Raw genomic sequence first — 25,341 nt, 5'->3', positions numbered from 1 at the left:
AGGTCTCCTTGGCTTTAGAGTGTCCTTGTGGCCCACCAAGCCCTCTGTTACCTCCAGTAAGTTCCACACAGCAGAATTGCTGAGAGGTCTTCAGAGGCCATGACCCCTTTCTCCACCACTCTGCAAAGGCACCTCCTGGTGAACTGCTGGTTTGGGGATGAAATCCTCTTGGATGCTGAGGCTTCTTGGGGGCCCAGAAACTCTCCTGTTAACTCCAGTAATTCAGACACGTCAGGATTCCTGCGAGCTGCTCGGAGGCCCCGGCCCTTCCCTCCACCACTCAGCAAATATGACTACTAGCTAAAAAACTAGAAATTCCGTTAAAAAACCCAAAGGTTACAGGGATGTTACAGGGATGTTACAGTTAGGAAAAAATGTAATTCCCTTGGAAAACAAAAGTTTACAGGGTCTTTATAGTTAGGACATAGAATTTAAAAAACCTTAGAAATCCACTGTAAAAACCAAAGGTTACAAGGATGTTATAGTTAGGCTCAGATTTCAGTCATACAAAACCAGTAAAATTCAGCAGTTATAGTTACCTGAGATAACTATAACTTACGCCTCTACAATGCACTGCTTATAACCTCACATATTGCGTCACTCATGACATGGTCAGTGAAATCACTGATGACATCACTGATTACATCTCAAATGACATCACTGATAACATCACTGAGGACATCATCCACAGAACCACTCACACCCCATGCAAACTCTTGTACACCCACTCACACACCCGCACAACCACTCACACACCCATTCACAGACCCATACCAGTACTCACACACCCACTCACTCCTCCGTAGAGGCACTCACACACCCACTCACTCGTACTGCCACTCACACAACCATTAACTCAACCATACAGCCCCTCATAAGAGTAGATGGTCTTTGAATACACTGTCGTATGCACACGTAAGGAAGGAGTATTACTCGAAATGATGTTTATCAGAGGCTACTATTTATGACCATCGGCTTAATGGTTGTGAGTAGAGTACTGTCTCTTCCCACACCCTACTATAAACACCTATTATTAGAAAGAAGGATGTTAGCAGGGGGGTCAGTACCTCACCACTCACTACTGCACATACATACCCGTCATCTGAGAGAGAGGTGTTAGTGGAGATGCCGGTCTCTGTCAACACACCTTCCTATTGGTACACAGTCTAAATATCGAGTTTGTAATATCGACCTACCGAAATATCAAGTCTGAAATATCGAAGGTAAAGAATATCGAGGTCAAGAATATCATTGGACAGAATATCGACCCTAAGGTAAGTAATATCGAATTTATTTATATCGATGTAAGTAATATCGAAGTCAGTAATTTCGATATCAAATATATCGGTGTTACTAATTTCGATGTTACTAATATCGATATTTGTATTTCTATTATGTATTTATTATGTATTTGATATGTATGTGTTATATGTTTTTTGTTAAGTATTTTACTTGTTTTAAATTACATGTGTACTATTTTTATATATTAATAATGATATTTTAAAGTTAATTTAATGTTTTAGTACTGGAGCGGGTTGTGGGTTTATAGGGGAATAGGGTGGGAAGTAATTTAAATATATTAAATTAATTATTATTTTTTAGGAATTACAAATTAATTTTAATACATTTTTGCATTTAAGTTTTGTAGCGGGTAGTGGGTTTATAGGAGAATTGGGTGGGAAGTATTTTAATTGTAATTAAATAATTATTTATTTTAATTTATTGGTATTGATAATAAATTCATTTTGAACTCATTATTAATTGGCAATTAATTTTATTTTTTTTATATATATTTTTATTTAACAGTAAGACAAGAGGAGGCGATACAGGAATCAGGTGTCAGACAGTAAAATGCGGAGCAAGGACAGGCGGGGGTGCAACACATATACTACAGCAAGAGAAGGGGTACATAGCGCAGCAAAATTACGGATATTGGAAATAGGGGAACAGGCAATCAATCGTACGACCCAGAACATCCCACCCGCGAGACCCCGTCCTAAGTAAAACAGGATAAGTAAGACCAGTGCAGACACCCGAACAGTAAAGGATCCGTGTATACTAAACAGTCCACCTCTCGTTGAAAGAAAAGGAGAAAGCAAGGGGGCCATAGAAAATAACAAAGGCAAAATAAAAACCCCCTCCCCTAACCCCCACCCTGCACCCCTGCAATGGCTACGGCCTAACCCCACTAGCAGCGTGCCTGTCGCCCAAGAACTACCCCAAGGAAAGGGGAAAAGATAGAGTGGAGGAGGAGAAAGCAAATACACTCCCGGTCTCCCGTACCCCCCGCCAACAGCGACCACCCCGAGACGTAGTGAAGCCAATACGCAATAGAATATACAAACCAACCGGGGGAGTTTCGTCAAAAACCACCCGACTCCCATCACAATATAGGCACAACCCCAGCCTTGCATAAAACCAGTATATCAAGCCCAAGCGATCGAATTCAGCCCTGGCCAGTACGGTCCACCATAAGAGTCTTTCCCACTCGAGCCGCCATCTTGATGGAATAGGCAAAGCGTTCATAAAAGTTCAAGTCGGTGCTGAAGGATCGAGGACAGGATAAAAGTGCACAAAGTCCACCAATCGAACGAGGAAAGGTGTCCAAGAACAGCGAATATCTCCAACAGTCACTGAGGAACTTTCCACTGTAGAAAAGACAGTCTATAGACGTATTAGGCGTCTGCGGAATCGGGCAGGAGGTGCTGGCGATAAACACAGGCTGGTTTGTCGATGATCGGAAACCGCCAAGGCTCGTTAAATCCGGGATCTGCACGGGGACCTCGATCTGAAGCGTGCAATGCACCGCTGGTACCGTTGCTCGCTGGGGACTGAACAAAGAATCATCCTCCAGTCCCAGGATACCGTCCACTTGCACGATCAGTGTCCGGAACACAGTGAGAGTATGCGAGTGGAGCGCCCCAATGGCGGCCATGACGGCCTGCAGAGATGGCGTGCTTTCCGTCCGCCCCATCCCCTCTCAGTAGGCGACAGAGCCGGACTTGAACCCCGGAGGCCGGCTACTCCGGGGAAACAGGCCACGCAAAGCAGATGGTGAACAGCGGGCGCTCTCCGTCTATCAGCAAACACCGTCGCCACCAGCGAGGGCCCCAGCCCGTCGACCCCGGGAGGTCAGCAAGGCCTTCGGGCACCGGACCCCCACCACGGCAACCGGTGGAACACGCTGGTGTGTCCTCGATGTAGGTCATGCACAGGATCGTCACCAGAAATACCAATTCACGGCACACTTCGGGAGACCGGGCTCAGTCCAGGTCTCACGGCCGATGTTATTCAATTCCAACCCGGATAGGCTAGAAATCGAGGTCCCGGCTTCCACACGTCGTTAGGCCGAGAATAGAGACACGGTGTATCTTCGTCAGCCGATGGGGTAGAGACCTCGGGATTGCACCTTTAGAGTCAGCGAAACTTCACGAACAAGGGAATCAGGTGTGAAGTCAGGATAAAAGACAGGATATTCGAGCTGCTGGCGGAGGTCGGCGGAGCCGGGAGCTTACGCGGCCATCTTGGTTGCCAGCGTAGCTCCTCCCCCGGCAATTAATTATTTTAATTGATAATTTATTTTTCAAATTGGTAATTAATGTTTGTAATTGGTAATTCATTTTTGTAATTGATAATTTATTTTTTAAATTGGTAATTAATATTTGTAATTGGTATTTAATTTTTTAATTGGTGATTAATGTATGTAATTGGTAAATAATCTTTTTAATTGTTAATTAATGATTGTAATAGGTAATTGAATTTTTAATTTGTAATTATTGTTTGTAATTGGTAATTAATTTTTTTAATTGGTAATTAATTTTTTTAATTGATCAATAATGTTTGTAATTGGTAATTAATGTTTGTAATTGGTAATTAATTTTTTTGATTGGTAAGTAATTTATTTTAATTGGAAACTATTTTTTAATAATTGGTAATTCATGATTTATAAAAAGTATTTTTTTGTATAAAAATAATGTTATTGTTTAAAGTTTTTTCATTGCTAATCAAATTTTAATAATAAATATGTGTTTTGTTTTGAACAATATTTCATTGTTCAATATTTATTATTTGGTAACTAATATTGATTAATTAATTTGTATTGGTATTTATTGTTAAATTATTGTTAATAAATTATTCAATTGTAATTATGTTTTTAATAATTATTAATGGGTATTTGTAAATGATGTTGGTTTCACATTTAAATTATTAATTATTTTAAATACAAACATTATTTATAAGTATGTTATATTTAATTTCTATGCTATCCAACACTTTCCCTACTTTCACTCTCTGGAGTGGGAATAGTAATTTTTACCCCTACGCTATTCAACGTTTTCCCTACTGTTGCACTCACTGGAGTGGGAATAGTAATTTTTACCCCTACGCTATCCAACGCTTTCTCTACTGTTGCACTCACTGGAGTGGGAATAGTAATTTTTACCCACCCGCTATCAAACGCTTTCCCTACTGTTGCACTCTTTGGAGTGGGAATAGTAATTTTTACCCCTACGCTATCCAACGCTTTCCCTACTGTTTCACACTCTGGAGTAGTAATAGTAATTTTTACCGACCCGCTATCCAACGCTTTCCCTACTGTTGCACTCTCTGGAGTGGGAATAGTAATTTTTACCCTGACGCTATCCAACGCTTTCCCTACTGTTGCAGTCTCTGGAGTGGGAATAGTAATTGTTACCCCTACGCTATCCAACGTTTTCCCTACTGTTGCACTCTCTGGAGTGGGAATAGTAATTTTTACTGCTACGCTATCCAACGCTTTCCCTACTGTTTTACACTCTGGAGTTGGAATAGTAATTTTTACCCACCCGCTATCCAATGCTCTCCCTACTGTTGCACTCACTGGAGTGGGAATAGTAATTGTTATCCCTGCGCTATCCAACGCTTTCCCTAATGTTGCACTCTCTGGAGTGGGAATAGGAATTTTTACCTTCCCGCTATCCAACGCTTCCCTACTGTTGCACTCTTTGGAGTGAGAATAATAATTTTTACCCCTACGCTATCCAACGCTTTCCCTACTGTTTCACACTCTGGAGTTGGAATAGTAATTTTTACCCACGCGCTATCCAACGCTTTCCCTACTGTTGCATTTTTTGGAGTGGGAATAGTAATTTTACTTTCTACGCTATCCAATATTTTAATTACTGTAGTTTTTTTGGACTTTAAATAGTAGTTTTATTTATTTTTTATTTAATATTTTTTGTATTATTTTAGATAATGTAGTATTTAATTAATTTAGAACATTTTGTAGGTATATATATATTTTTTATTTATTAAATAATCATATACTTTTCATTTATGTTATTATTTTATGTGTGTAGATGTATTTGTAATTTATAGTATTTATAAATAATTTATAAGTAATTAAAATAATTATTAAAAGTTATTATTAAGTAAGTATATATTATATATTTATGTATATGTTTAATTAACGTTTTATTATTATATATGTATCATTTATTCATTTTAAACATTATTAAATATTTGTAACTATGTTTATTTTATTTATTAGTATTATTTACTTTATTTTACACATGTATTTTTAACTGAAAAAACTATATTTTTAACTACGATATTTTTAACATCAATATTTTAGTTTCGATATTTTTGTACTTACCTTGTTGTAGATAGGATGTCGATATACTTACCTTCGATATTCCAGCGTCGATGTTTCTGTAGGTCGATATTCTTAGCATCGATATTCTGTTAGTGACTGCTTACTATTCACACTTGTCATCTGAGAGAGAGGTATGACAGGTGAGGCAAGTCCTTCCCACACACTACTATGCACACCCGTCATCTGAGACAGAACTCTTAAAGGAAAGGCCAGTCCATCCACACACCCTACTATGCACACCCATCATCTGAGAGAGAGGTGTTTAAGGAGATGCCAGACTCTGCCCACATACTACTACATATCTCCTGTTATCTGAAAGAGAAGTCTGAATGGAGAGAATAGTCTCTCCCTGCACACTATACAAACTAATACACAAACCTGTCATCTCTGAGAGAGTTCTGAGAGTAAAGGGCAGTCCTTCTCTATTCACTACTATGCAAATCCGTAATCTGAGAGAGATATGTTAGCAGAGAAGCCAGTCTGTCTTCCCACCCCCTACTACACTGACCCGTCATCTGAGAGAGAAGTCTGTAAGGAGAGGCTAGTCCATGCACACATTCTTTTGGGCATACCCGTCATCTGAGAGAGCTGTCAGATAAAAGAAGCCAGTCCATGTACACACCCTAATAAGCCCACTCATCATGTCAGAGAAAGGTCTGATAGGAAATGGCAGTCTCTCTCCACTCAGCGCTATGCACCCCTCTCATCTCTGAGAGAGGTCTGAAAGGAAAGGGCAGTACCTCTACATTCACTACTATGCACACCTAAATTCTTACAGAGAGGTCTGAGAGGAAAGGGCAGTCCCTCTCCACTCACTATTATGCACCGCCATCATCTTAAAGAGATGTCTCAGCAGAGAGGCCAGTTCTGTTCCCATGTCCTACTATGCACACCCACCAACTGAGACAGGGGTATTAGTGGAGAGATTAGTGTATCTCCAAACAGCCTACTGTGCACACCTGTCATCCGAGAGAGAGGTATAGCAGGAGAGACCAGTCTGGATGTATGACGTTACAACGCATGGTATTACAACGCATGCCTTTACGAAGCAAGTTTTACAAAGCAAGTTGTTACAACGACTTGCGTTGGGGGGGGCGCTGGATAGTGAATAGTTTAATTTACTATTCCAACTCCAGTCCCCGTGGATAGTAGGGAAGGTGTTGGAAACTATTCCCTATCCTAGAGCGCCCCCCAGTGCAAGACGTTGTAAAAGTTGCATTGTAATGGTTGCGTCGTAAAGGTACTTCGTTGTAAAAGTTGCGTTGTAAAGGATGTTCCCCACCAGTCTATGTATATACCCAAATACGCAAACCCGCCATCTCTGAGAGAGCTCTGAGAGGAAAGGGAGGTCTCTATCCATTCACTACTATGCACATCTGTCATCTGAGAGATGTGTTGGCAGAGAGGCCCGTCTGCCTCCCACATCCTACTATGCACACCCATCATCTGAGAGAGAAGTCTGTAAGGAGAGGCTAGTCCATTCACATCCTACTATGCACACCCGTCATCTGAGAGAGAGGTCTGACAGGAGAGGTCAGTCTATTTATATTGCCTAATACACACAACTGTCATGTCAGATAGAAGTCTGAGAGGAAAAGGCAGTCCCTCTCCACTCACCACTATGCACACCCACCATTTGAGAGAGGTCTGACAGGAGAGGCCACTCTGTGTATACCCTCTAATATGCACACCCATCATGTCAGAGAGAGGTCTGAGAGGGAAAGGCAGTCCCTCTCCACTCACTACTATGCACTCTCAACATCTGAGAGAGAGGTCTTAGTGGAGAGACCAGTCTCTCTCCCCACATCCTAGTACACACACCCATTATCTGAAAGACAGAGGTCTGAAAGGAGAGGCCAGTCCATGCATACACCCTAATGTGCACACCCGTCATTTGAGTGAGACGTCCTAAAGGAGAGGCCAGTACATACAAACACCTTACTATGTACATCATCTGAGTGAGAGGTCTGAAAGGAGAGGCAAGTCCATGCACACACCCTACTACTCACACCTATCATCTGATAGAGAGGTGTCAAAGGAGAGGCAATCTTTTTCCCAAGAACCTATTACGCACACCCATCATCTGAGAGAGAGAGAGGTCTCAAAGGATAGGCCAGTCCCACTCCACTGACTATTACTCACACCTGTCATCTGAGACAGAGGTCCCAAAGGAGAGTCCGGTCCCTGCACATGCCCTATTATGCACAGTTATCATGTGAGAGAGAGGTTTGAAGGCAGAGGGTAGTCCCTTCTCATATTACAGTTTGTGTACCCATTATCCAACTGAGGGCTCTCAGTAGAGAGGCTAGTGTTTCCTATATACTGTTTTCCCTATAGACATGCTGAAATCCCACAAGAGTCTCGTGAGAGTAGAATGCAAGCTTCAGGGAGTGAGGATTGCCATATTATGCTCATGCGATCCGCGAGACACTCACGAGACCCAGATGGAAAATTGATGAGCCTGCCACAAGGTTTTTTTTAATCCTTTGAGCCTCCTGCACGACCCTCATGAAAAATTACTGGGCCTGCCAAGAGGTGTTTTTCTTTCCTGCAAGAGTCTGACAAGATCGTATGGGGGAAGTAAAAAAAAAGAACCAAGGCTCAACCAAGAGTTACCATTCTCATTACATCGTTGAATAAATGCTGTGATGGGATTGGCTGCGGAACCAGTGATAGCTCTGTTTGACCTTGGTGCTTTGGAAGAGAAGGAAGTCTCTGAGTTGTGCTCAGCAGATGTGGCTTAATTTGGGGCTGAAGGAGACTGGTGTCTTCATCTGCATTTAAGAAATATTTCCAAGGTTAGGCATTTAATAAACTTTTTTATAAACTTTGCCTAAAAGTCTCAGTAATTGTACTAATGTTGGTAAACATATTCTACACCATGTTTACAATGTGAAATGCTGTTGTGTTAATATAGTTTTTGAGAGGTACAAATTACAACATAGAGAGATGTGAGCATGGTTTGACAATTGTGTTAAAAAAGTAAGCGTTTCAACTGTATATACTTGTAAGTAAAGGAAGCAGTGTTTCTTAAATTATCAAACAAAAAATGTATTAATACAAGCTCTACTGGTCTTATGAACCTCAAACATATATTTTAACCCCAAGATATGTTTGAGTGGTTATATTGCTATTTCTGGAGTGAAACGATATGATGAGTGTTAGCATAGGTGTGCCAAGATGATTGTGTTAATTTAGAAACTGTCATGGAATCCGAGTTCATGGCATGTTATAATTGAATTGCAAAAATATGAAAATTGATTGAGGGCATGGCATTTTTTCAGGAGAAATGAATAACAAGTTACTGGTGCACTAGATATAAATATGTGAAAAATGTAGTATCGGTTAACCAATATAGTGATGTATTACTGTTATGAATTTTTGATCAGTATGTATTTTTTATCTTTTTTTGTTATTATGTCTTTTTGTAGGGGAAATGGAAACTTGTCTCAGAGGAAATAATTATCTGCTTTCATAAGCAGCAAAAAAGAGCCTTGTTAACACAAACAGGATTGTTGTGCTGTTCAGCAATAACTACCCCTTAAAGCACAGTGTTTTCAGGTTGAAAGGATGTAGAAGTGAATTAATAGTTGTGCAGTTCAGCAGCACTAGCTCACTCTGCACGAGCAAAGCATTGTGAACTGTAATTTATAGATATGATGCTTTTCTGAAACTTTCTTGCCAGCTAGCCTGCTAATATATACCAGGAAACTGAATATTCTATGGCAGGGTAAGGTGGCTGAAAGACTGGAAATGAAGTGTGATGTGAATCAAAATCCAGTAGGCAAATAAAGCAAAAAGGGGGGAAACCTTGGCACCTTCTGATGAGTGTACAAAAAAGCACAGTTATAAGTTATATAGTTGTTTGTTTTGTTTATTTAATACTTGTTCATATTGTTTGTTAATACATATGTTGTAGGTTTGTATTGTTGTGAAATTGTTTTGTTGTAATAAAACAGTTTAAAGTTACTTTTGATGTATTTGCTTAACACATATTACAAATTTCATTTTTTTTACAGTATTGCAGTATTCACCAAAACTGCCAGTTCCGCCTCCAGGTACTATAAATACGCTGCTGCATGTAATGGAGAACCCACCTTTTTTTGTTATATAGCATTGGTGACTTGTCATGCAACAGTTAGGTGTCAGTAGAGAGATCCGTCTTTGTCCAAACTGTAGTATTTGGACCCCTGATAGAAGAGAGAGGCATTGGCACAGACAACAGTGCATCTTCATACTGTACTATGCACTCCTATCAGCTGATATACACACAGTATTATGTTTAACCTTCACCATTAGGAGATGTCTGAAAGAGAGGTGAGTATGTCCCCACCATCAAATATGGATACCAATTGTGCAAGACACAGTTTTCAACAGAGAGGATACTCCATTGTATACTCTACTAAGAGCCTTCATCGTTATAAAGAGAGGTATGCACAGAGAGAATAGTCTCTACCGACAGTCTACTTTGCACATATGTTACTCTGGAAAGATGTCTCAGCTGACAGGTCAGTGGGTTTCCACACCATAGTCTCTAGAGTTGTTTTGGAAGACAGACTTTCACCGTAGAGGTAATTTCATCCCTACACCTTACTTGTATAACTGTCATATTGGGGAGAGCTGTGACCGGAGAAGTAAGGCCCTCTTCACACCCTAATTTGCCACCCATCATGCATGGCACAAGTCACAGGAGAGAGGCCAGTCTCTTTCCACAATGTACTATGCAGACTTATCATGCAAGGAGATATTTCAGCGAACAAGGCAGTTACTCCCTACAGCCTATTATGCATACCTGACAGCATGGGAAGAGGTATGAGCAGCAAGATTACATTTCCTAAAACCATACTACAGACACCTCTCACCCTGGTAAGATGTATTAACGGACAGGTCACTTCATTTCCAGACACCAATGCATATCCCTGTTGGACCAGTAAGAGGTGTAATCAGAGAGGCCACTCCTTGCCAACACTGTACTGCATATTGATGTTGTCTTGGAGGTTGTCTTAGAGGTGGGTTTTAGTTTAGAGGAGAATGTTTACCTGCACACTACTGTAAATGTCTGTCATCCTTGGGAGAGCTGTGACTAAACAGTGAAATCCATCCCACACCCTGCTATATATGGGTATTTTCTGGGGAGAAGGCTCAGTGAAGAGGCCAGTACTTGTTATACTTACTATGGAATAGTAATGTCTTACACGTGAGGTATGCACCTTCCCCAACCTACTATGCATACTGCTGAGCCTGGGGAAAGGTGTGAGTAGAGAGGCAGTTTCTCTTTACACCCTACTATGAACACTGGTTACCTTCATTCAAAGTCTCACCGGAGAGGCCAGCCTCTCCCCATAGTCTTTTAGAAACAATTGCTAGTCTGTGGAGGGGTGTCAGTGGTGAGATCACACTGTCTCCTACACCCTACTGTGCACTATTGTTATACTGTGAAAAGGTCCCATTTGAGAGTCTACTTTCTCCCAAAACCCAACTAATGGTGACTACAAGGTATAAGCACTCTAATAAATGTAAGTGTAAATTCTTCCTCTAAACAAAGTTTACAATCTTGCAAGACTCTCGCAGGACCATACAAGAAGTAGGGATTGATCTTTTTCTAGTAATTATAAATGGACTTAAAATGCATGAATGAGTAACAATGTATGCTATGTACCAATGTTCGCCTCATGCAGATAAAACGTATTTTTTTCATAAATCACACAACTTCTGCCGTTTGGTATCTATGACTAATGAACATGTTAATATGGTGGCTTCATTACCTGTTTTTCATCCTCCAGTGGGAGCTTGGTTTAATGAAATTTAAAAGGAACTGCAATGGTGTGTGTTTTATCGTTCTGAGCACTGATAAAGGCAAAGTCTCCGAAATGCACCTGCTCATCTTAAACTAATAAATTCCTGTATTGACCCCGAGAGTTCCCATCCTTCTTTTGTAGGGGTTGTGGTAAGAAGTTCAGCAGTATTGGTGAAGCTGTTAACCAAAGGAATAATATCTATATCTATATATATAAAAACGAATGTATGTCTGTCTGTCTGTCTGTTTGTCCTTTATGCATTACTACACCATTCATCCGAACGCCATGAAACTTTGGGAAGTTGTTGAGTACACTCCCGCGAAGGTTTCTGGCATAACATTTTTTTAAATATCGGCCCCCCAGGGCCCTCATAATCTTTCGAATACTGATGTACACACCAAACGGAAAAACAACAAATCGTGTATCCACAAGCACTCGAATAAATAAATAGATTAAAACACCATAGAAGTTTGAAATGTGTCACTGAGGGGAAATAAATACATCTAAGCCATACCTTCCTGTGGTCCGTGTCTCTCTGTCCCTTGGCGGGGGATTGCAGGAGAGTAGTTTGGTGGTGATATACAGACTTCACATTCAGAGACTACAACAACACGTGCACATTTTACAATCACCCAATGGAGGGTAAAAAAAAGAGGAACAAATGTGATGGAAACAGCAAGTACCAGAAGACTTTGCAATCTACTATGGACGGCCATTAGGGGGCGAACATAGGCATAAAAGACACAATGCAGGTGTTTCCAATCATCCCTGTGCTAAGTGAGAGGCGTACCTTTGAAAAAGTTCAAGGCTGAACGAAACATGTCAGGATTGCCGTCTGTCTCATAATAAAGGAATGTAAGCTTTGTTGTGGTGTGCGGCTGACTTTTCCTCTGCAAGGGGATTTTCTGGTGAAATATATATATATATATATATATATATATATATATATATATATATATATATATATATATATATATATATATATATATATACAATCCGTCACCTCTGCCAACGCCGAGAGTGAAGAGGCCACAGCAGGGGAACGGGTGGGAACAGCCTTTATTCAACTGCAGCAGGTAGGGAAACAGTACACACCCGCTGTCAAGGCGAATGCATTTCGGCTAGGAGTTAGCCTTCGTCAGCGCCACGGATGTAGGTGCATCAGGTGGCGGCAGGTCCTCTGACATAATGTCACGCCCCATCTGATTTGTCCAGCTTTGCTCCACCCCCATCGGCCCAAATGCCTGACGCAAATGTCGTTTAGTAAGTCGTATATTGTACAACGACTACCAGTCCCAGAATGCAGTTCCTTGTGCTATTTACTGGAAAACGTTGCGTGGGGATGACAAAGCGCTGTTATGATGTAAATTAATTCCACACATAATTGCCGAAGAACACCGCCGTCCCCTCCGGTCCCCAACCGTCTCTACCTTCGTGTACCTGGTGTCCATTGAGCGGGGGCAAGGCAGGCATGCTGAGCCTCACCAACGTGAAGCCAAATAACTTCAACTCTGCCGTATCTTCAGCACGACCAGAAGGTGGACTCTGATAAGTCGCGGAACCCCGGGCAAATCCAAACGCCACCGAAAGCAGCAACCAGCAATTTCAGAGCCATCTTGATGAGACGGGAGCCTCTTGGCGCGGTACTGGCATCCGCGCTGAAATATACAATCCGTCACGTCTGCCAACGCCAAGAGTGAAGAGGCCACAGCAGGGGAACGGGTGGGAACAGCCTTTATTCAACTGCAGCAGGTAGGAAAACAGTACACACCCGCTGTCAAGGCAAATGCATTTCGGCTAGGAGTTAGCCTTCGTCAGCGCCACGGATGTAGGTGCATCAGGTGGCAGCAGGTCTCCTGACATAATGTCACGCCCCATCTGATTTGTCCAGCTTTGCTCCACCCCCATCGGCCCAAATGCCTGACGCAAATGTTGTTTAGTAAGTCGTATATTGTACAACGACTACCAGTCCCAGAATGCAGTTCCTTGTGCTATTTACTGGAAAACGTTGCGTGGGGATGACAAAGCGCTGTTATGATGTAAATTAATTCCACACATAATTGCCGAAGAACACCGCCGTCCCCTCCGGTCCCCAACCGTCTCTACCTTCGTGTACCTGGTGTCCATTGAGCGAGGGGCAAGGCAGACATGCTGAGCCTCACCAACGTATTTATATATTTGCCGACATTAGTCCATTTTCCCTGCTTTCCTGGCACTCGTTTTGCGGTGCATTATCCAGCGGCGGGACCACACCGCTAATACTTTGCCACTACTTCCAGAAACCCAGAAAGACGGATCGCACCAAAGGCGTTCGTTTACAAAAGTTCTTTATTTTCTATTTTTCATGATTTCTGCATTTGTAGGATTCCAACAAGACAAACAAATTGTAAGGATTTGTTTGTCTTGTTGGATGCCTACAAATACAGGAATCATGAAAAATAGTAAATAAAGAACTTTTAGAATTACTTCTCACCTTAAACTTGTATAGTTTACAGCACGCAGCCGACGGTGTGATGTCTTCATGGTGGTTCTGGCAGCCAATTATGTAACTTTGAGAAAGTCCCACAAAGCTGCCAAACTCTTAAAGCAGGCACATCCGCCGTGGGAGGTGGGTTACCACGTATAATATGGCAAAACAGAACTCAAAGCACTCACGGGAAGTCCAAATAATTAAAGAACCCACTCACAGACGCGTTTCAGAGCAGTTCCTTTATCAATGCTTGTGGGTTTCAGATGATAAGAATAGTTCTCACAATTTAAGCCCATGCAAATATGTATTTATATATATATTCACTGAAAAAACCATAGGTTATAGACCATATATAGTTAGGAATTTGCATTTACAAAACCTTGAAAATTCAATGAAAAAACCATAGGTTATAGACCATATATAGTTAGGAATTAGCATTTAAAAAACCTTATTTCACTCACACAAAACCATTGAAATTCCATATATAGTTAGTTGTACTAACTATATATCGCGCACCCGCAATCCACTGCTGATCATGTCACATATTACATCATTCATGACATGGTCAGTGACATCACTGATGACATCACTGATGACATCTCAAATGACATCACTGATGACATCACTGATGACATCTCAAATGACATCACTGATGACATCACTGATGACAACATCCAGTGACTGTATTTTTCTGTAAAGTTAAAATATGTCTTGAGTGGATGTATAAGTGTCTGGATGAAGGATTTAGTAGGTGCATGACTGACTGTATGAGTGAGTGATTAAATGTGTCTCACTGAGTGCATGGGTTAGTGACTAAACTGTCTTAATTTGTGCATCATTATGTCTGTTGTTCTGTAAACTGCTGCATGTGTTGATCAGTAGCTATATGAGTAACTATATGGGTTATTGATTGGTTGCCCAAGTATTTGTATGGGCGACTGAGTGTGTGTGTGGGTGGCTGGGAGGTGTATGACTCTGTGCATAGATGTGTGAGCAGTTGATTCACTAGATGTATGGGTTCAAAAGTGCATGTGGAAACAGCTGTATGGGCGGTTGACTGTGTGCATGAGTGTATTGGTGAGTGAATGGATATCTCAGTGTTACATGTCAAAGTAAGTACATATGTAAAACACAGTACATGTGAGAGTTGACATATATAAATAACTGTGCATAAGAGCCAGTGAATGTGTGAGTGGCTGTATGGATCATTGTGAACTTGTATCAGGGATTGTATAAGAGAGTAAATATGTTTTAGTATATGTTTGAATAAGTAAGGTGTGTATAACTGTATAGTTGAGAAAATGGAGGTATGATTGATTTTTGCATGACTGACTAGGTGTGTGAGTAACTCCATGGATGAGTGACAGTCTGTGAGTGTCTGTTTACACTGAGTGTATCTAAGGTTATATTAGAGTCTGAAGAGGTTAATTGTATCATCACATGAATGATGTCATCAGTGATGTGATCAGTAATGTCAAATGAGATGTCATCAGTGATGTCATTTGAGATGTTATCAGTGATGTCATTTGAGATGTCATCAGTGATGTCATCAGTGATGTCATTTGAGATGTCATCAGTGATGTCATCAGTGATGTCATGTGAGATGTCATCAGTGATGTCATCAGTGATGTCACTGACCATGTCATGAATGATGTAATATGTGACATGATCAGCAGTGGATTGCAGGTGCGCGATATATAGTTAGTACAACTAACTATATATGGAATTTCAATGGTTTTGTGTGAGTAAAATAAGGTTTTTTAAATGCTAATTCCTAACCATATATGGTCTGTAACCTATGGTTTTTTAATTGAATTTTCAAGGTTTTGTAAATGCAAATTCCTAACTATATATGGTCTATAACCTATGGTTTTTTCAGTGAATTTCATTGTTTTTTTAAAAGCTAATATCTGTAGCTGTAAAATGTATTCTTCTTTAAATCCAAAAATATATTTTATATGTTTATTAAGAATTTTTTTTTTTAATATTTTTTTTTCTTCGCTCCCGGTTCGCGAACCGGGAAGCTTCCCGTTAGCTCACCTTGATGCCGCGACCCAGTCCGCGAACCGGTAAACGTTCCGTTTGCGAACTGCCGCGTTAGAAATGAACATCGTGACGCGTCGCGGAAGCGCGACATATCACGTTGTCGCGTAATGCGTCTTATGACGCGCCGCGTTAGCGCACCCGGAAGTGCTCCGGTACGCGAACTGAGACGCGAAGCGCAGCTCCCCGGAAGCGATCCGGGGCGCGTCGCGAAAGCGCGACGTATCGCGTTGCCGCGTAATGCGTCTTATGACGCGCCGCGTTAGCGCACCCGGAAGTGCTCCGGAGCGCGAACCGAGGCGCGAAGCGCAGCGACCCGGAAGCGATCCGGGGCGCGTTCCGCAGCGCGTAACATAAGCGTAACAGGTCATGTGACTTGTTAATAAAACTTTTCATTGGTTCATTTCACTTTTGGTTTCATAATGATGTAAGGCTAGGTCAGGTGACCTAAAAATAACACTTTTCATTGGTTTAGAACTATTGTTTTTCCCAAATGATGAAAACCCCTCCTTCTTTCCTCACTCTGACTTTCATCTTTGTGAGAGGAAGACCTTATTTCATACTTGAGCAATGGCTTCAGTAGTTGCTTCAGCTGGTGCACCCCCACCACCACCTCCACCTCCTCATGGGAAGAGAGGACCACCTCCCCAGGTCATCACCAACACAGAGGAGGAAGAGGAAGAACTAGAGGAAGAGGAGAGAGAAGGACCACAGTTCTTGGAAGAGGTGCCCCGGGTTTCCCATAGGAAAGCCAGTTTCATTTGGCAGTTTTTTTCACTCCCTCCAGGGCAGAAGAAAGAAATGCGAGGTATATCACCTGCCTCATTTGCAAAGAGAAGTTATCAAGAGGGACTGATAAAAAGTATAGCTATGGGAACTATACCATGCATCGGCACATGAACAGGTGGCATCCATTGAATTACAGCCGGGCAGAGATACGTGACCTACAGGAAAACCCAACAACAACTCCTGTGGCCAGGTCAACTTCTCAAATATCGTTGTCAGGAGCAGAGGCACGGGAAACCGTGTCAAACATTCAAGAGAACTTTGCACACATCAAGTTCACCTGTTTGTATTGTGGTGCATTGCTTTCCTGTGGAAACATGAGCATAACGTTAATCAACGTAGCTTATGAAAATCATAATTGCCCTAACCGCCCCAGACAGTAATTTTTTTTTTGCTCCTGTTGAGCCCTTTTCAATGCCTGTTTTTTGTTGTTTCCCCCCAAAAAACCAAAAAATATATAAAATTGTTCAAAAAATACAAAAAAACCAAAAAATCTTCCCAAAAAAAATAAAATATATAAAACAACAAAAACATTAAAAAAAAGTTCTTTTCAGAACTACCTCCCCTTTCAAAAAAAATTACTAGAATGTTTAGCACTCTGGCAAGCTCTATTTCTTTTAGTTCGCTTCCCAGTTCGCTTCCCGGTTCGCGAACCGGGAGCGAACCAAAAAAAAAAACAAAAAAAAAAAAAGAAGAGTAAGTATAAGGAAAGTAAACAGAGAGTGATGTTAAAAGAAAGACAGCTATAGGGAGTAAACCAGAGATACTGTTTAATAGATCTATTTACCGAAGAAAAGATTTAAGAGGGTATAATTGTGAAAAACAAAATAGATAAGGAAGTGAAAGAAAAAAAAGAGAGTAGAACAATAACAAAGAAGAGTTTCTTGGACAATGTGAGTGAATGTTCAAACTCAGAGTAAAACATGTGGAATAACAGAGAGAAAAAACAGAAAACAAAAAAGAAAAAATAACAGAAAAAGATTAATTGAAACAGCAAAGAAATGTAAATAACATAGAGCCATATCATCAACATAGGCAATAAAAGTTTTGCAGCTTTTATCGGCAGAAATGTGATTCTAAAGCCGCTTTTGCGGCGGAAAACTGCCGCTAAAACAACTTTTGCAACACTTTTCTGCCAATAAAAACAGCAATAATTTTATTGGCTGTGTTGCTAATATGCCCCTTAGTGTGCTTCAACTACACAGAAGAAGCATAATGAACAAGTAGTGAAAGAGTGATCAGTCAAAGACACTAAGAGTAATAGAGACGGAGTGAGTGAACAAGAGTGAGGAACTATGAGAAGAGAGGGACTGAGAAAAGGAGTGGAAGGAGTAGAGTAAGTAGGTAATAGAGAAAGGAATGAGGGAAGTAGCAAAGGCAGGAAACTGAGGGTTAAAGAAATGAAGCTGTCAAACTACTAGTAGGTGAATGTGATAGAAATGTAACGAAAAGAGTACAAAACATTTACCTTATAATTGTCATTAACTTACTCACTTTTTGTTTTTATACTTTCAATCTGTGAAAGAAAGAACAAACATTTGAAAAATATTAAAACATGTATTTAAAAATTAGAAAAGACAAGGGAAAAGATTGAAGGACAAACAGTTTTTCAACAACTTTGACACTTACAGAAGCTTCTGCTTCTCCAGGCCCCGTACACAGTCCTAAAGATATACATTTTAAACTAACAGTATCTTGATGCAGATGAAGTGAGGCCTATCTTAAAAAATGGTGCATCTTTTGCACTGCTGTTGTTTCACAAAAGTGTCGCAAGACACTAACATTTTAAATGTTTGTTTCAGGATGCCAATAAGATGTGTCCTATCCAGAGGTTTGTTTGAGGTGAGGCCTACTCAGGGTTCCAAATGAAATTTCGAGTTGTTGAAGAATACAGAAGAGATAATACATGTGAAGGCCTACCAATGAAGTAAGTCATGTCCACTTCACTCTTGAACAAAGGCCAGACCTCTTCTGTGTCTGTGGACAGACCTAAACTTCATCTGCACAATGTCATTCGTAAACTTAGGAAACACAGGTGATGTAATTGAAAAATGTGGAGTTTCTTTTCCTCATTTCACAATCACATCACCTGTGTTGCCTAGGCTAAGGTATCTCATAGTGCAGATGTAGTGCAGCATATTAAACAGTACCCAGAAGTGCGCCACTGCATGCAACAACTTTGACACTTACAAAAGCTTCAGCTTCTGCATGCCCCCTACACAGTGCTAATTATATAAATTTTAAACTGATGGTATCTTGCTGGAGATGAACTGAAATCTATCTTGCAACATGGTGCATCTTTTACACAAAAGTGACCCACAATGCAGCAAAAGAGGCGCACGGCCACCATAAATCTGACCCTAACATTTTAAATGATTGTTTCAAGATGCCAATAAGGTGTAACCTATGCACAGATTTGTTTCAGGTAAGTCCTACTCAGGGTTGCAGATGGAATTTAGGTTTGTTGAAGAATACAGAGGAGATAATACATGTGGAGGCCTACCAACGAAGTGAGTCATGTCCACTGCACTCTTGAACAAATGTCAGACCTCCTCTGTCTCCAGGAACAGGCCTAAACCTCACCTACACAATGTGATGTGTAATGTTAGGAAACACAGGTAATATAAATGAAAAACGTGCAATTTATTTTGCTCATTCCACAATCATATCACCTGTGTTTCCTTTGCTTAGGTATCTCATTGTGGAAATGTAGTCTATCATATGAAAGACTACGTAGAATATGAGCACTGTATGCAACAACTTTGACACTTACAGAAGCCTCACCTTCTCCATGCCTCCTACACAGTTCTACATGTACATCATAAATGCAAACAGTACAGAATTAATTATACATGTTAAATGGTTTATTTTTGCTGTTCTCAGAATGTATCAAATTTCACTAAAAACAGTGACTTGAAGGTATTCATCATATAACAGCGGGGAAAAAAAACCACAATCAAAATGATTGTGTTTAAAAAACCCATACAACATAACAAATCAGAATTCAAAACTCCTTAAACTTAACTTACTTTCCATGACGTCGAAGGATGTCCTATGAACAGCTTACACTCTGTTGTGCTGTTATTACTTTCAGCCCGCCACTTTCTGAAAGAAAACCTCCATCGTTTTGAAAAACATGTTACATACAATAAATGACTTCTCGCTCTCTACCACACGTTTCCACAAGGCCAAATCGTGTCAGAGCCATTTATAACTCTTAGAATTCTTGTAAGCCAATCCCGTCATGTTGTATTTCCGCAACTTTCACAATTAAAATGTTGAAGATCATTTTCACAATCCTGGACTAGTAATATCTTCCCCTTCTTGCTCAGTCATGTTCTACATTTCCTATGACACTGATACTGCTTACTATGAAGCAGACTTACACTACCTCTATGACTACTACAATTATTTAATTCTTTACATCACTTTTAATCACAAAGCAATGTAAAACAGTAGACAGCATTGCAGACTTACATTCCCTCTACTCTATGTTTTGATTGGCTGCTTCAATTAGCTTATAAAAAGAAACAGTTTTTCTGAACTCATTCAAAGTGCACTTATTTCTCCATGACGTCCAGTCTTATGGTTAGAAGTTATGTCTCTGAACTACACTTATGCTCAAGGCCAAATCGTGTAGGAGCCATTAGAACTTCTTGAAATTCCTCAGAGCACATCCCGAGATTCTTTCCCTAAAATTTTGGTTTTAAAAACACCAGGTAAGAGTTTTTAAGGTCATACGGCAATTTTTTTTTGAAAATTAAAACAGAATCATTGCAGAATGACCAGCCATTTCTAGACTTTAAATAAGCTGTGTAATGTCCTGATGTTATTGAAGGACCATCATGATATATAATTGCTGCAGTTACAAAAGTCCTTCCTGATATTGACAACTGTGAAGCCACAAAATTTTTAATTAAAGTTGTCAATTTTGTTCCATCAGGCCTACATCGTTGGAACATTAAAATGACATACTGGCCATATGTTCGTATAAATAATGTGGACATCATTTCAGATTTACATTGGCTACACTCCATGTTGTGATCAGCTGCTTTTACTAGCTTATTAAAGGAGACTGATTTACTGTCTGGCAAAGTTAAATATATAAATCTTTCTGAGTCTACACTAGTAGTAATTGATACCCTACAGTTCTCGCAGTCATGCTGCCATTGATAAGAAAGCCCAAACAGCTGATCTACATCTACACCTTCAGCATGCAATACATCAAGCATATACATTAAAAACTCCTGACAATCTTGCTGAATATTTTGAGAGAATTGTGTTTGGCCTGAACATCTGTCTAACAGATTTCGAATTTCAGACACACTTTCTATGTTTGTTCTATCAGTGCTACATTTTTCTAAGACAGAATTTAACAAACTGCAAAATCTTTGATCAGAATTGACCACAATCTCTTCTTTTACATTTTCTAGAGAAAACAAAACATTAACCACTACATTAGCATAGCAGTTGACACCAGAACTGTTTTCAAATTGAAAACCAACAACATCTTCAACAGAATCCTTTTTGTTTCTGCTTATAATTTCAGGTTCATCGACTTTTCGTCTTTTTGCTACAACCTCCCCAGTATTGGTCACATTTCTTCGTTTCCGGCCTACCACACGTTTCTCAAACAAAGGATATTGAGGCAAATGTGGCGCATACTCTCTTCTTAACCTATTGTATTCCTTAACACAATCTAGATCCGCACAAATGTTTGTGACATCACACTCAATCAAGTACAATCCCGATAAAGTTCTAACTCGTGACAATGCCACATATGCCATACCCTCCTTGAACACAGAACTGCCAATATTCACCAATGCACTGTCTACACTTAAACCTTGCGATTTATGGATTGTCACCGCATATGCCAAGCAAACAGGAAACTGCTTACGGCGAACATATAAGTCTTTTACAAGCAAAAATCTAGCAGAACAACGACCAATTAGCTGTACTTCCTCAATGCCATCAAATTTAATTTTTAAAAATTCAATTCCATCTCTATTTCTGTATTTTACAAAATCAACAACATTACCCATTGATCCATTTACCAGACCTCTTTCAACATGTAAATTCCTTCTTAAAATTATACGGCAGTTCAAGCACACATTCAGAGTCTTTTCAAAACCTGCAGTTTTAGATATACTCTTCTCTAATGAATCCAATTTTGTTTTCAAATTCTCAGACAAAATAATTGTTGATCCCATATGCTCTACTCTGTCAATAGCTTCCAGTTTCACAATCTCTTGCTTTTCTAAATGCAACATTTTGTTGTTGAATTTAGCACATTCTGCAAGAGTTGGCATCAAACATATTCCAGATTTGTTCTCAGTAATTTTCTGAAAAATATTCTCAGGCACAACATCTTGTTCTGGATATAAATTTGACAGTAATCGTGCATGTAAAGCTTCTTTCCCATGCTCGGTCACTTTTCCAATTCTAACATCTTGTAGAATAGTCTTGTAAACTTCATCCTTCGCCTGACGCATATTTTCATGCAGTTCAGCATAATTGAAGTTTAACCAAATATAAAAAATAATATAATAATAATATAAAAAACACATCTGAAGTGTTGGAATTGACAACCAATTAAAATGTTACTTTCATTTTCTACTTTTTTTACCTGACATTTGATTGGTTATGTACCTGAATATATATAAAGGAAGAGAGAGAAACACAGCCATTTTGACTACTACTTCCTGAACTACATTGCAAGATCATTTTCACTCACAACTTAAACTTGTTTTTAGAAGGTGAGATATTATTTTATAAATTTGAAAACATTTTCAGATAGTTATATACTATCCCTCTGTAAGAGTTAGACATTGAGATAGGCTTCTTTATTATAATTATGGATTGATTTAGGTTTCTGTGGTATAATTATGAATTTACTTAGGCTTCTTCACAGGCACTTTTTAATAGTACTACTTCACGCCTGAAACCATACAGTGCCCATAGATTACTTCTCTGTTATAAACTCACAAGTACCTGTCTGAACTTAAACCCAACAGTGCCCTATCTCTACTGATATAATTATTTTTTATGCAAATTACAGCAAGAAAATGGAAGGAGAGCAGAATATTTCCTTCGAAATTGTTCTGGAGAACAACACAGAAAAAGATATTGAGGACAATGATGACTCAGATTTCATGGATGAATCACGGGACCATGAATTAGTTCAATGTGTAGAATCTGTGGATCATTTACTTCATTATGATGACGGTCAAATGTGGGAAGTTATGTTCACTCAACAAGAGGACATATCTGACAGTCAAATGTTAGACATTCTATTAAATTTTGAAAAACAATCCGAAAAATAAAATTATATGTAATATTAAAAAATTATTTGAGTCTTTAATCATTTTTATATGTAATTCATAAACTAGTGAAATGTTAGAAATGTTATTAAATTTTGAAACACAATTACAATAATAAATAATTGCTTAAAAAATAAAAAAATAAAAAAATAATCAACAAAACCAACAATCAATTAACATACAGTATTTGAAAAGTCTATCATTCTTTTTTCCCTATAGTACGCTGCCCAGAACGCTTCCCGGTTCGCGAACCGGGCGCTACCCACGCAAAAAAACAAAAAAATTTTTTTTTCTTTTTTTGCCCCGCGGGGCCCTTTTAAAGCCTCCACATTAAACCTAGGGGGTCAGGGAGGATCTACTATGCCCCCTTATGGTCATTTCCCCCTTTGTTTTGGCCTCCTCTTGTCTCTCAATCCTACCGAGAGACAAGATGGCGGCCGCTCCGGACTGTTTAGAATGTTGACAGACACCGGAGAGCCAATCAGCTTCGCTACGCGAAGTTCCGTTACGCGTAAAGTCCGCGAACCGGAGCGCTGCCCGGTCCGCTGTTACAGATATATATCTTTTTTTGAACGTTAATTTCTCAAAATCCACTGAAGCACATATATTGAGACCTAGCAAAGGCACATCGGGCTACCAGTCCCTACAATTTTGCCAAGTTTCGTGGAAATCCATTCAGCCGTTCGGGCTAAAAGTGAGGCCAACCGCCCTATCGAAAACTCAATGTTAAAAACACGTTTTGGGACCCCCCTTTTTTCTCGGCCCCCCCTTGACGAACCCCCCCAAAATTTCCAGGGGCTGCTCAGAAACAAAATGTTCCATTTTCCAGAAAATTTCAGCTAATTCCGTCCACAAACGCCAAAGTTATTAGACATAGAATTTCCAAAAATCCCATAGGGAAAAAATCCTAACTATATATACCTACTGGCGACCCCGGAAGGACTTACTAGTGCTAAACAAGCACTGTTCACTAGATTGAAAAAGAGGGGGTACACTGAGAACACATGCCAGAAGGCGGAGGCAAAATGTAGGGTCAAAAACAGGACGGATTTAATTTTCCCCAAAAATGTGACAAAAGATGTAGATCAGGAGAAGAGTACTCCCCCGAGATTAATAACAGGGTACAACAGATACCACATGAATCTCCGCAGCATTATGAGAAGACACTGGCCCTTAGTCCGGGGTGATACCAGCATAGGGGAAACAGTGGGCAAGAATCCTTTGATCACATTCAGGAAAGCCAAATCCATGAGAAACGAACTTGTCTGCAATGCGCCAGTTTTAAAAAAAACGAAAAATTGGCTCAATTCACAAAAAGGGTTCAAGAAATGCAGCAAGTGTAAAGCGTGCACACATGGCATCAACACAACCAAAGTAGACGTCCCTTTCAGAAACAAACCATATTTGTTGAGGGAGGCATTCTCATGCAAAACAGACTTTGCCATATATGTACTGGTGTGTTCCTGTGGCAAGAGGTATGTGGGTTCTACAATTCATCCAGCACACGTACGGATTCTACAGCACTTGCGAGCTATTTCAAACTATGATCCGGCATACCCGGTAGCCAGACACATTCACGAGGCGCACAATGGTAATGCGAACAATATCCAGTACTTTGTGATTGATAGCATTCCAAAAAGTATCAGAGGAGGGAACCGCCTGTTGGCGTTGCGCCGGTTGGAATCAAGGTATATTATACTGTTGAATTCCAAGATCCCATTTGGATTAAATGCGGATGAAGCCTTAAGTGTCCACCTGTAATGTAACATAATGCATGCTTCACCGAAGTTCCTCCCCTGTAACCATTCGTATAACATCTGCAATAAGCAGCAGTTGATCTGAAAGAATAAATATTTGGATTCAGATTCACGGAGTCAGCGCCTTCTTTGGATTGTGAAGTATGGCTGGTGAGAATATATATATATATATATATATATATGTGTGTGTGTGTGTATATATAGGTATATACATATCACCATCAAAGCTTCCCCTCTCGAGGGGGCCCTAGAAGACCCTTTCAGGGCAGTGTCAGTGTTGGGGGCACGGATTGTCCCGTTTGCTCACAAACAAACAGAAGTACACTGTTCACCAAGATCCATGAAGCACCAGGGGCTTTATTTGGTTACAGAAGTGTGATGTGGCTCGCTCTTTCCTTCCCAACACATTTCGGTTTCTTGCCTTGATCACAGGTGAGCTGTCAATTATGAGACTTTAAAATCACATGTTAATAAAGCCATGGTGTTAAGGTAGTGCCAGAGAAAACCAGTGCAGGATTTTGCCAGGCTGCAGTGT

Source organism: Lissotriton helveticus, chromosome 5_1, assembly GCF_964261635.1.
Source record: "Lissotriton helveticus chromosome 5_1, aLisHel1.1, whole genome shotgun sequence".
Taxonomy (NCBI): domain Eukaryota; kingdom Metazoa; phylum Chordata; class Amphibia; order Caudata; family Salamandridae; genus Lissotriton; species Lissotriton helveticus.
Note: the sequence above shows the minus strand (reverse complement) of the source record.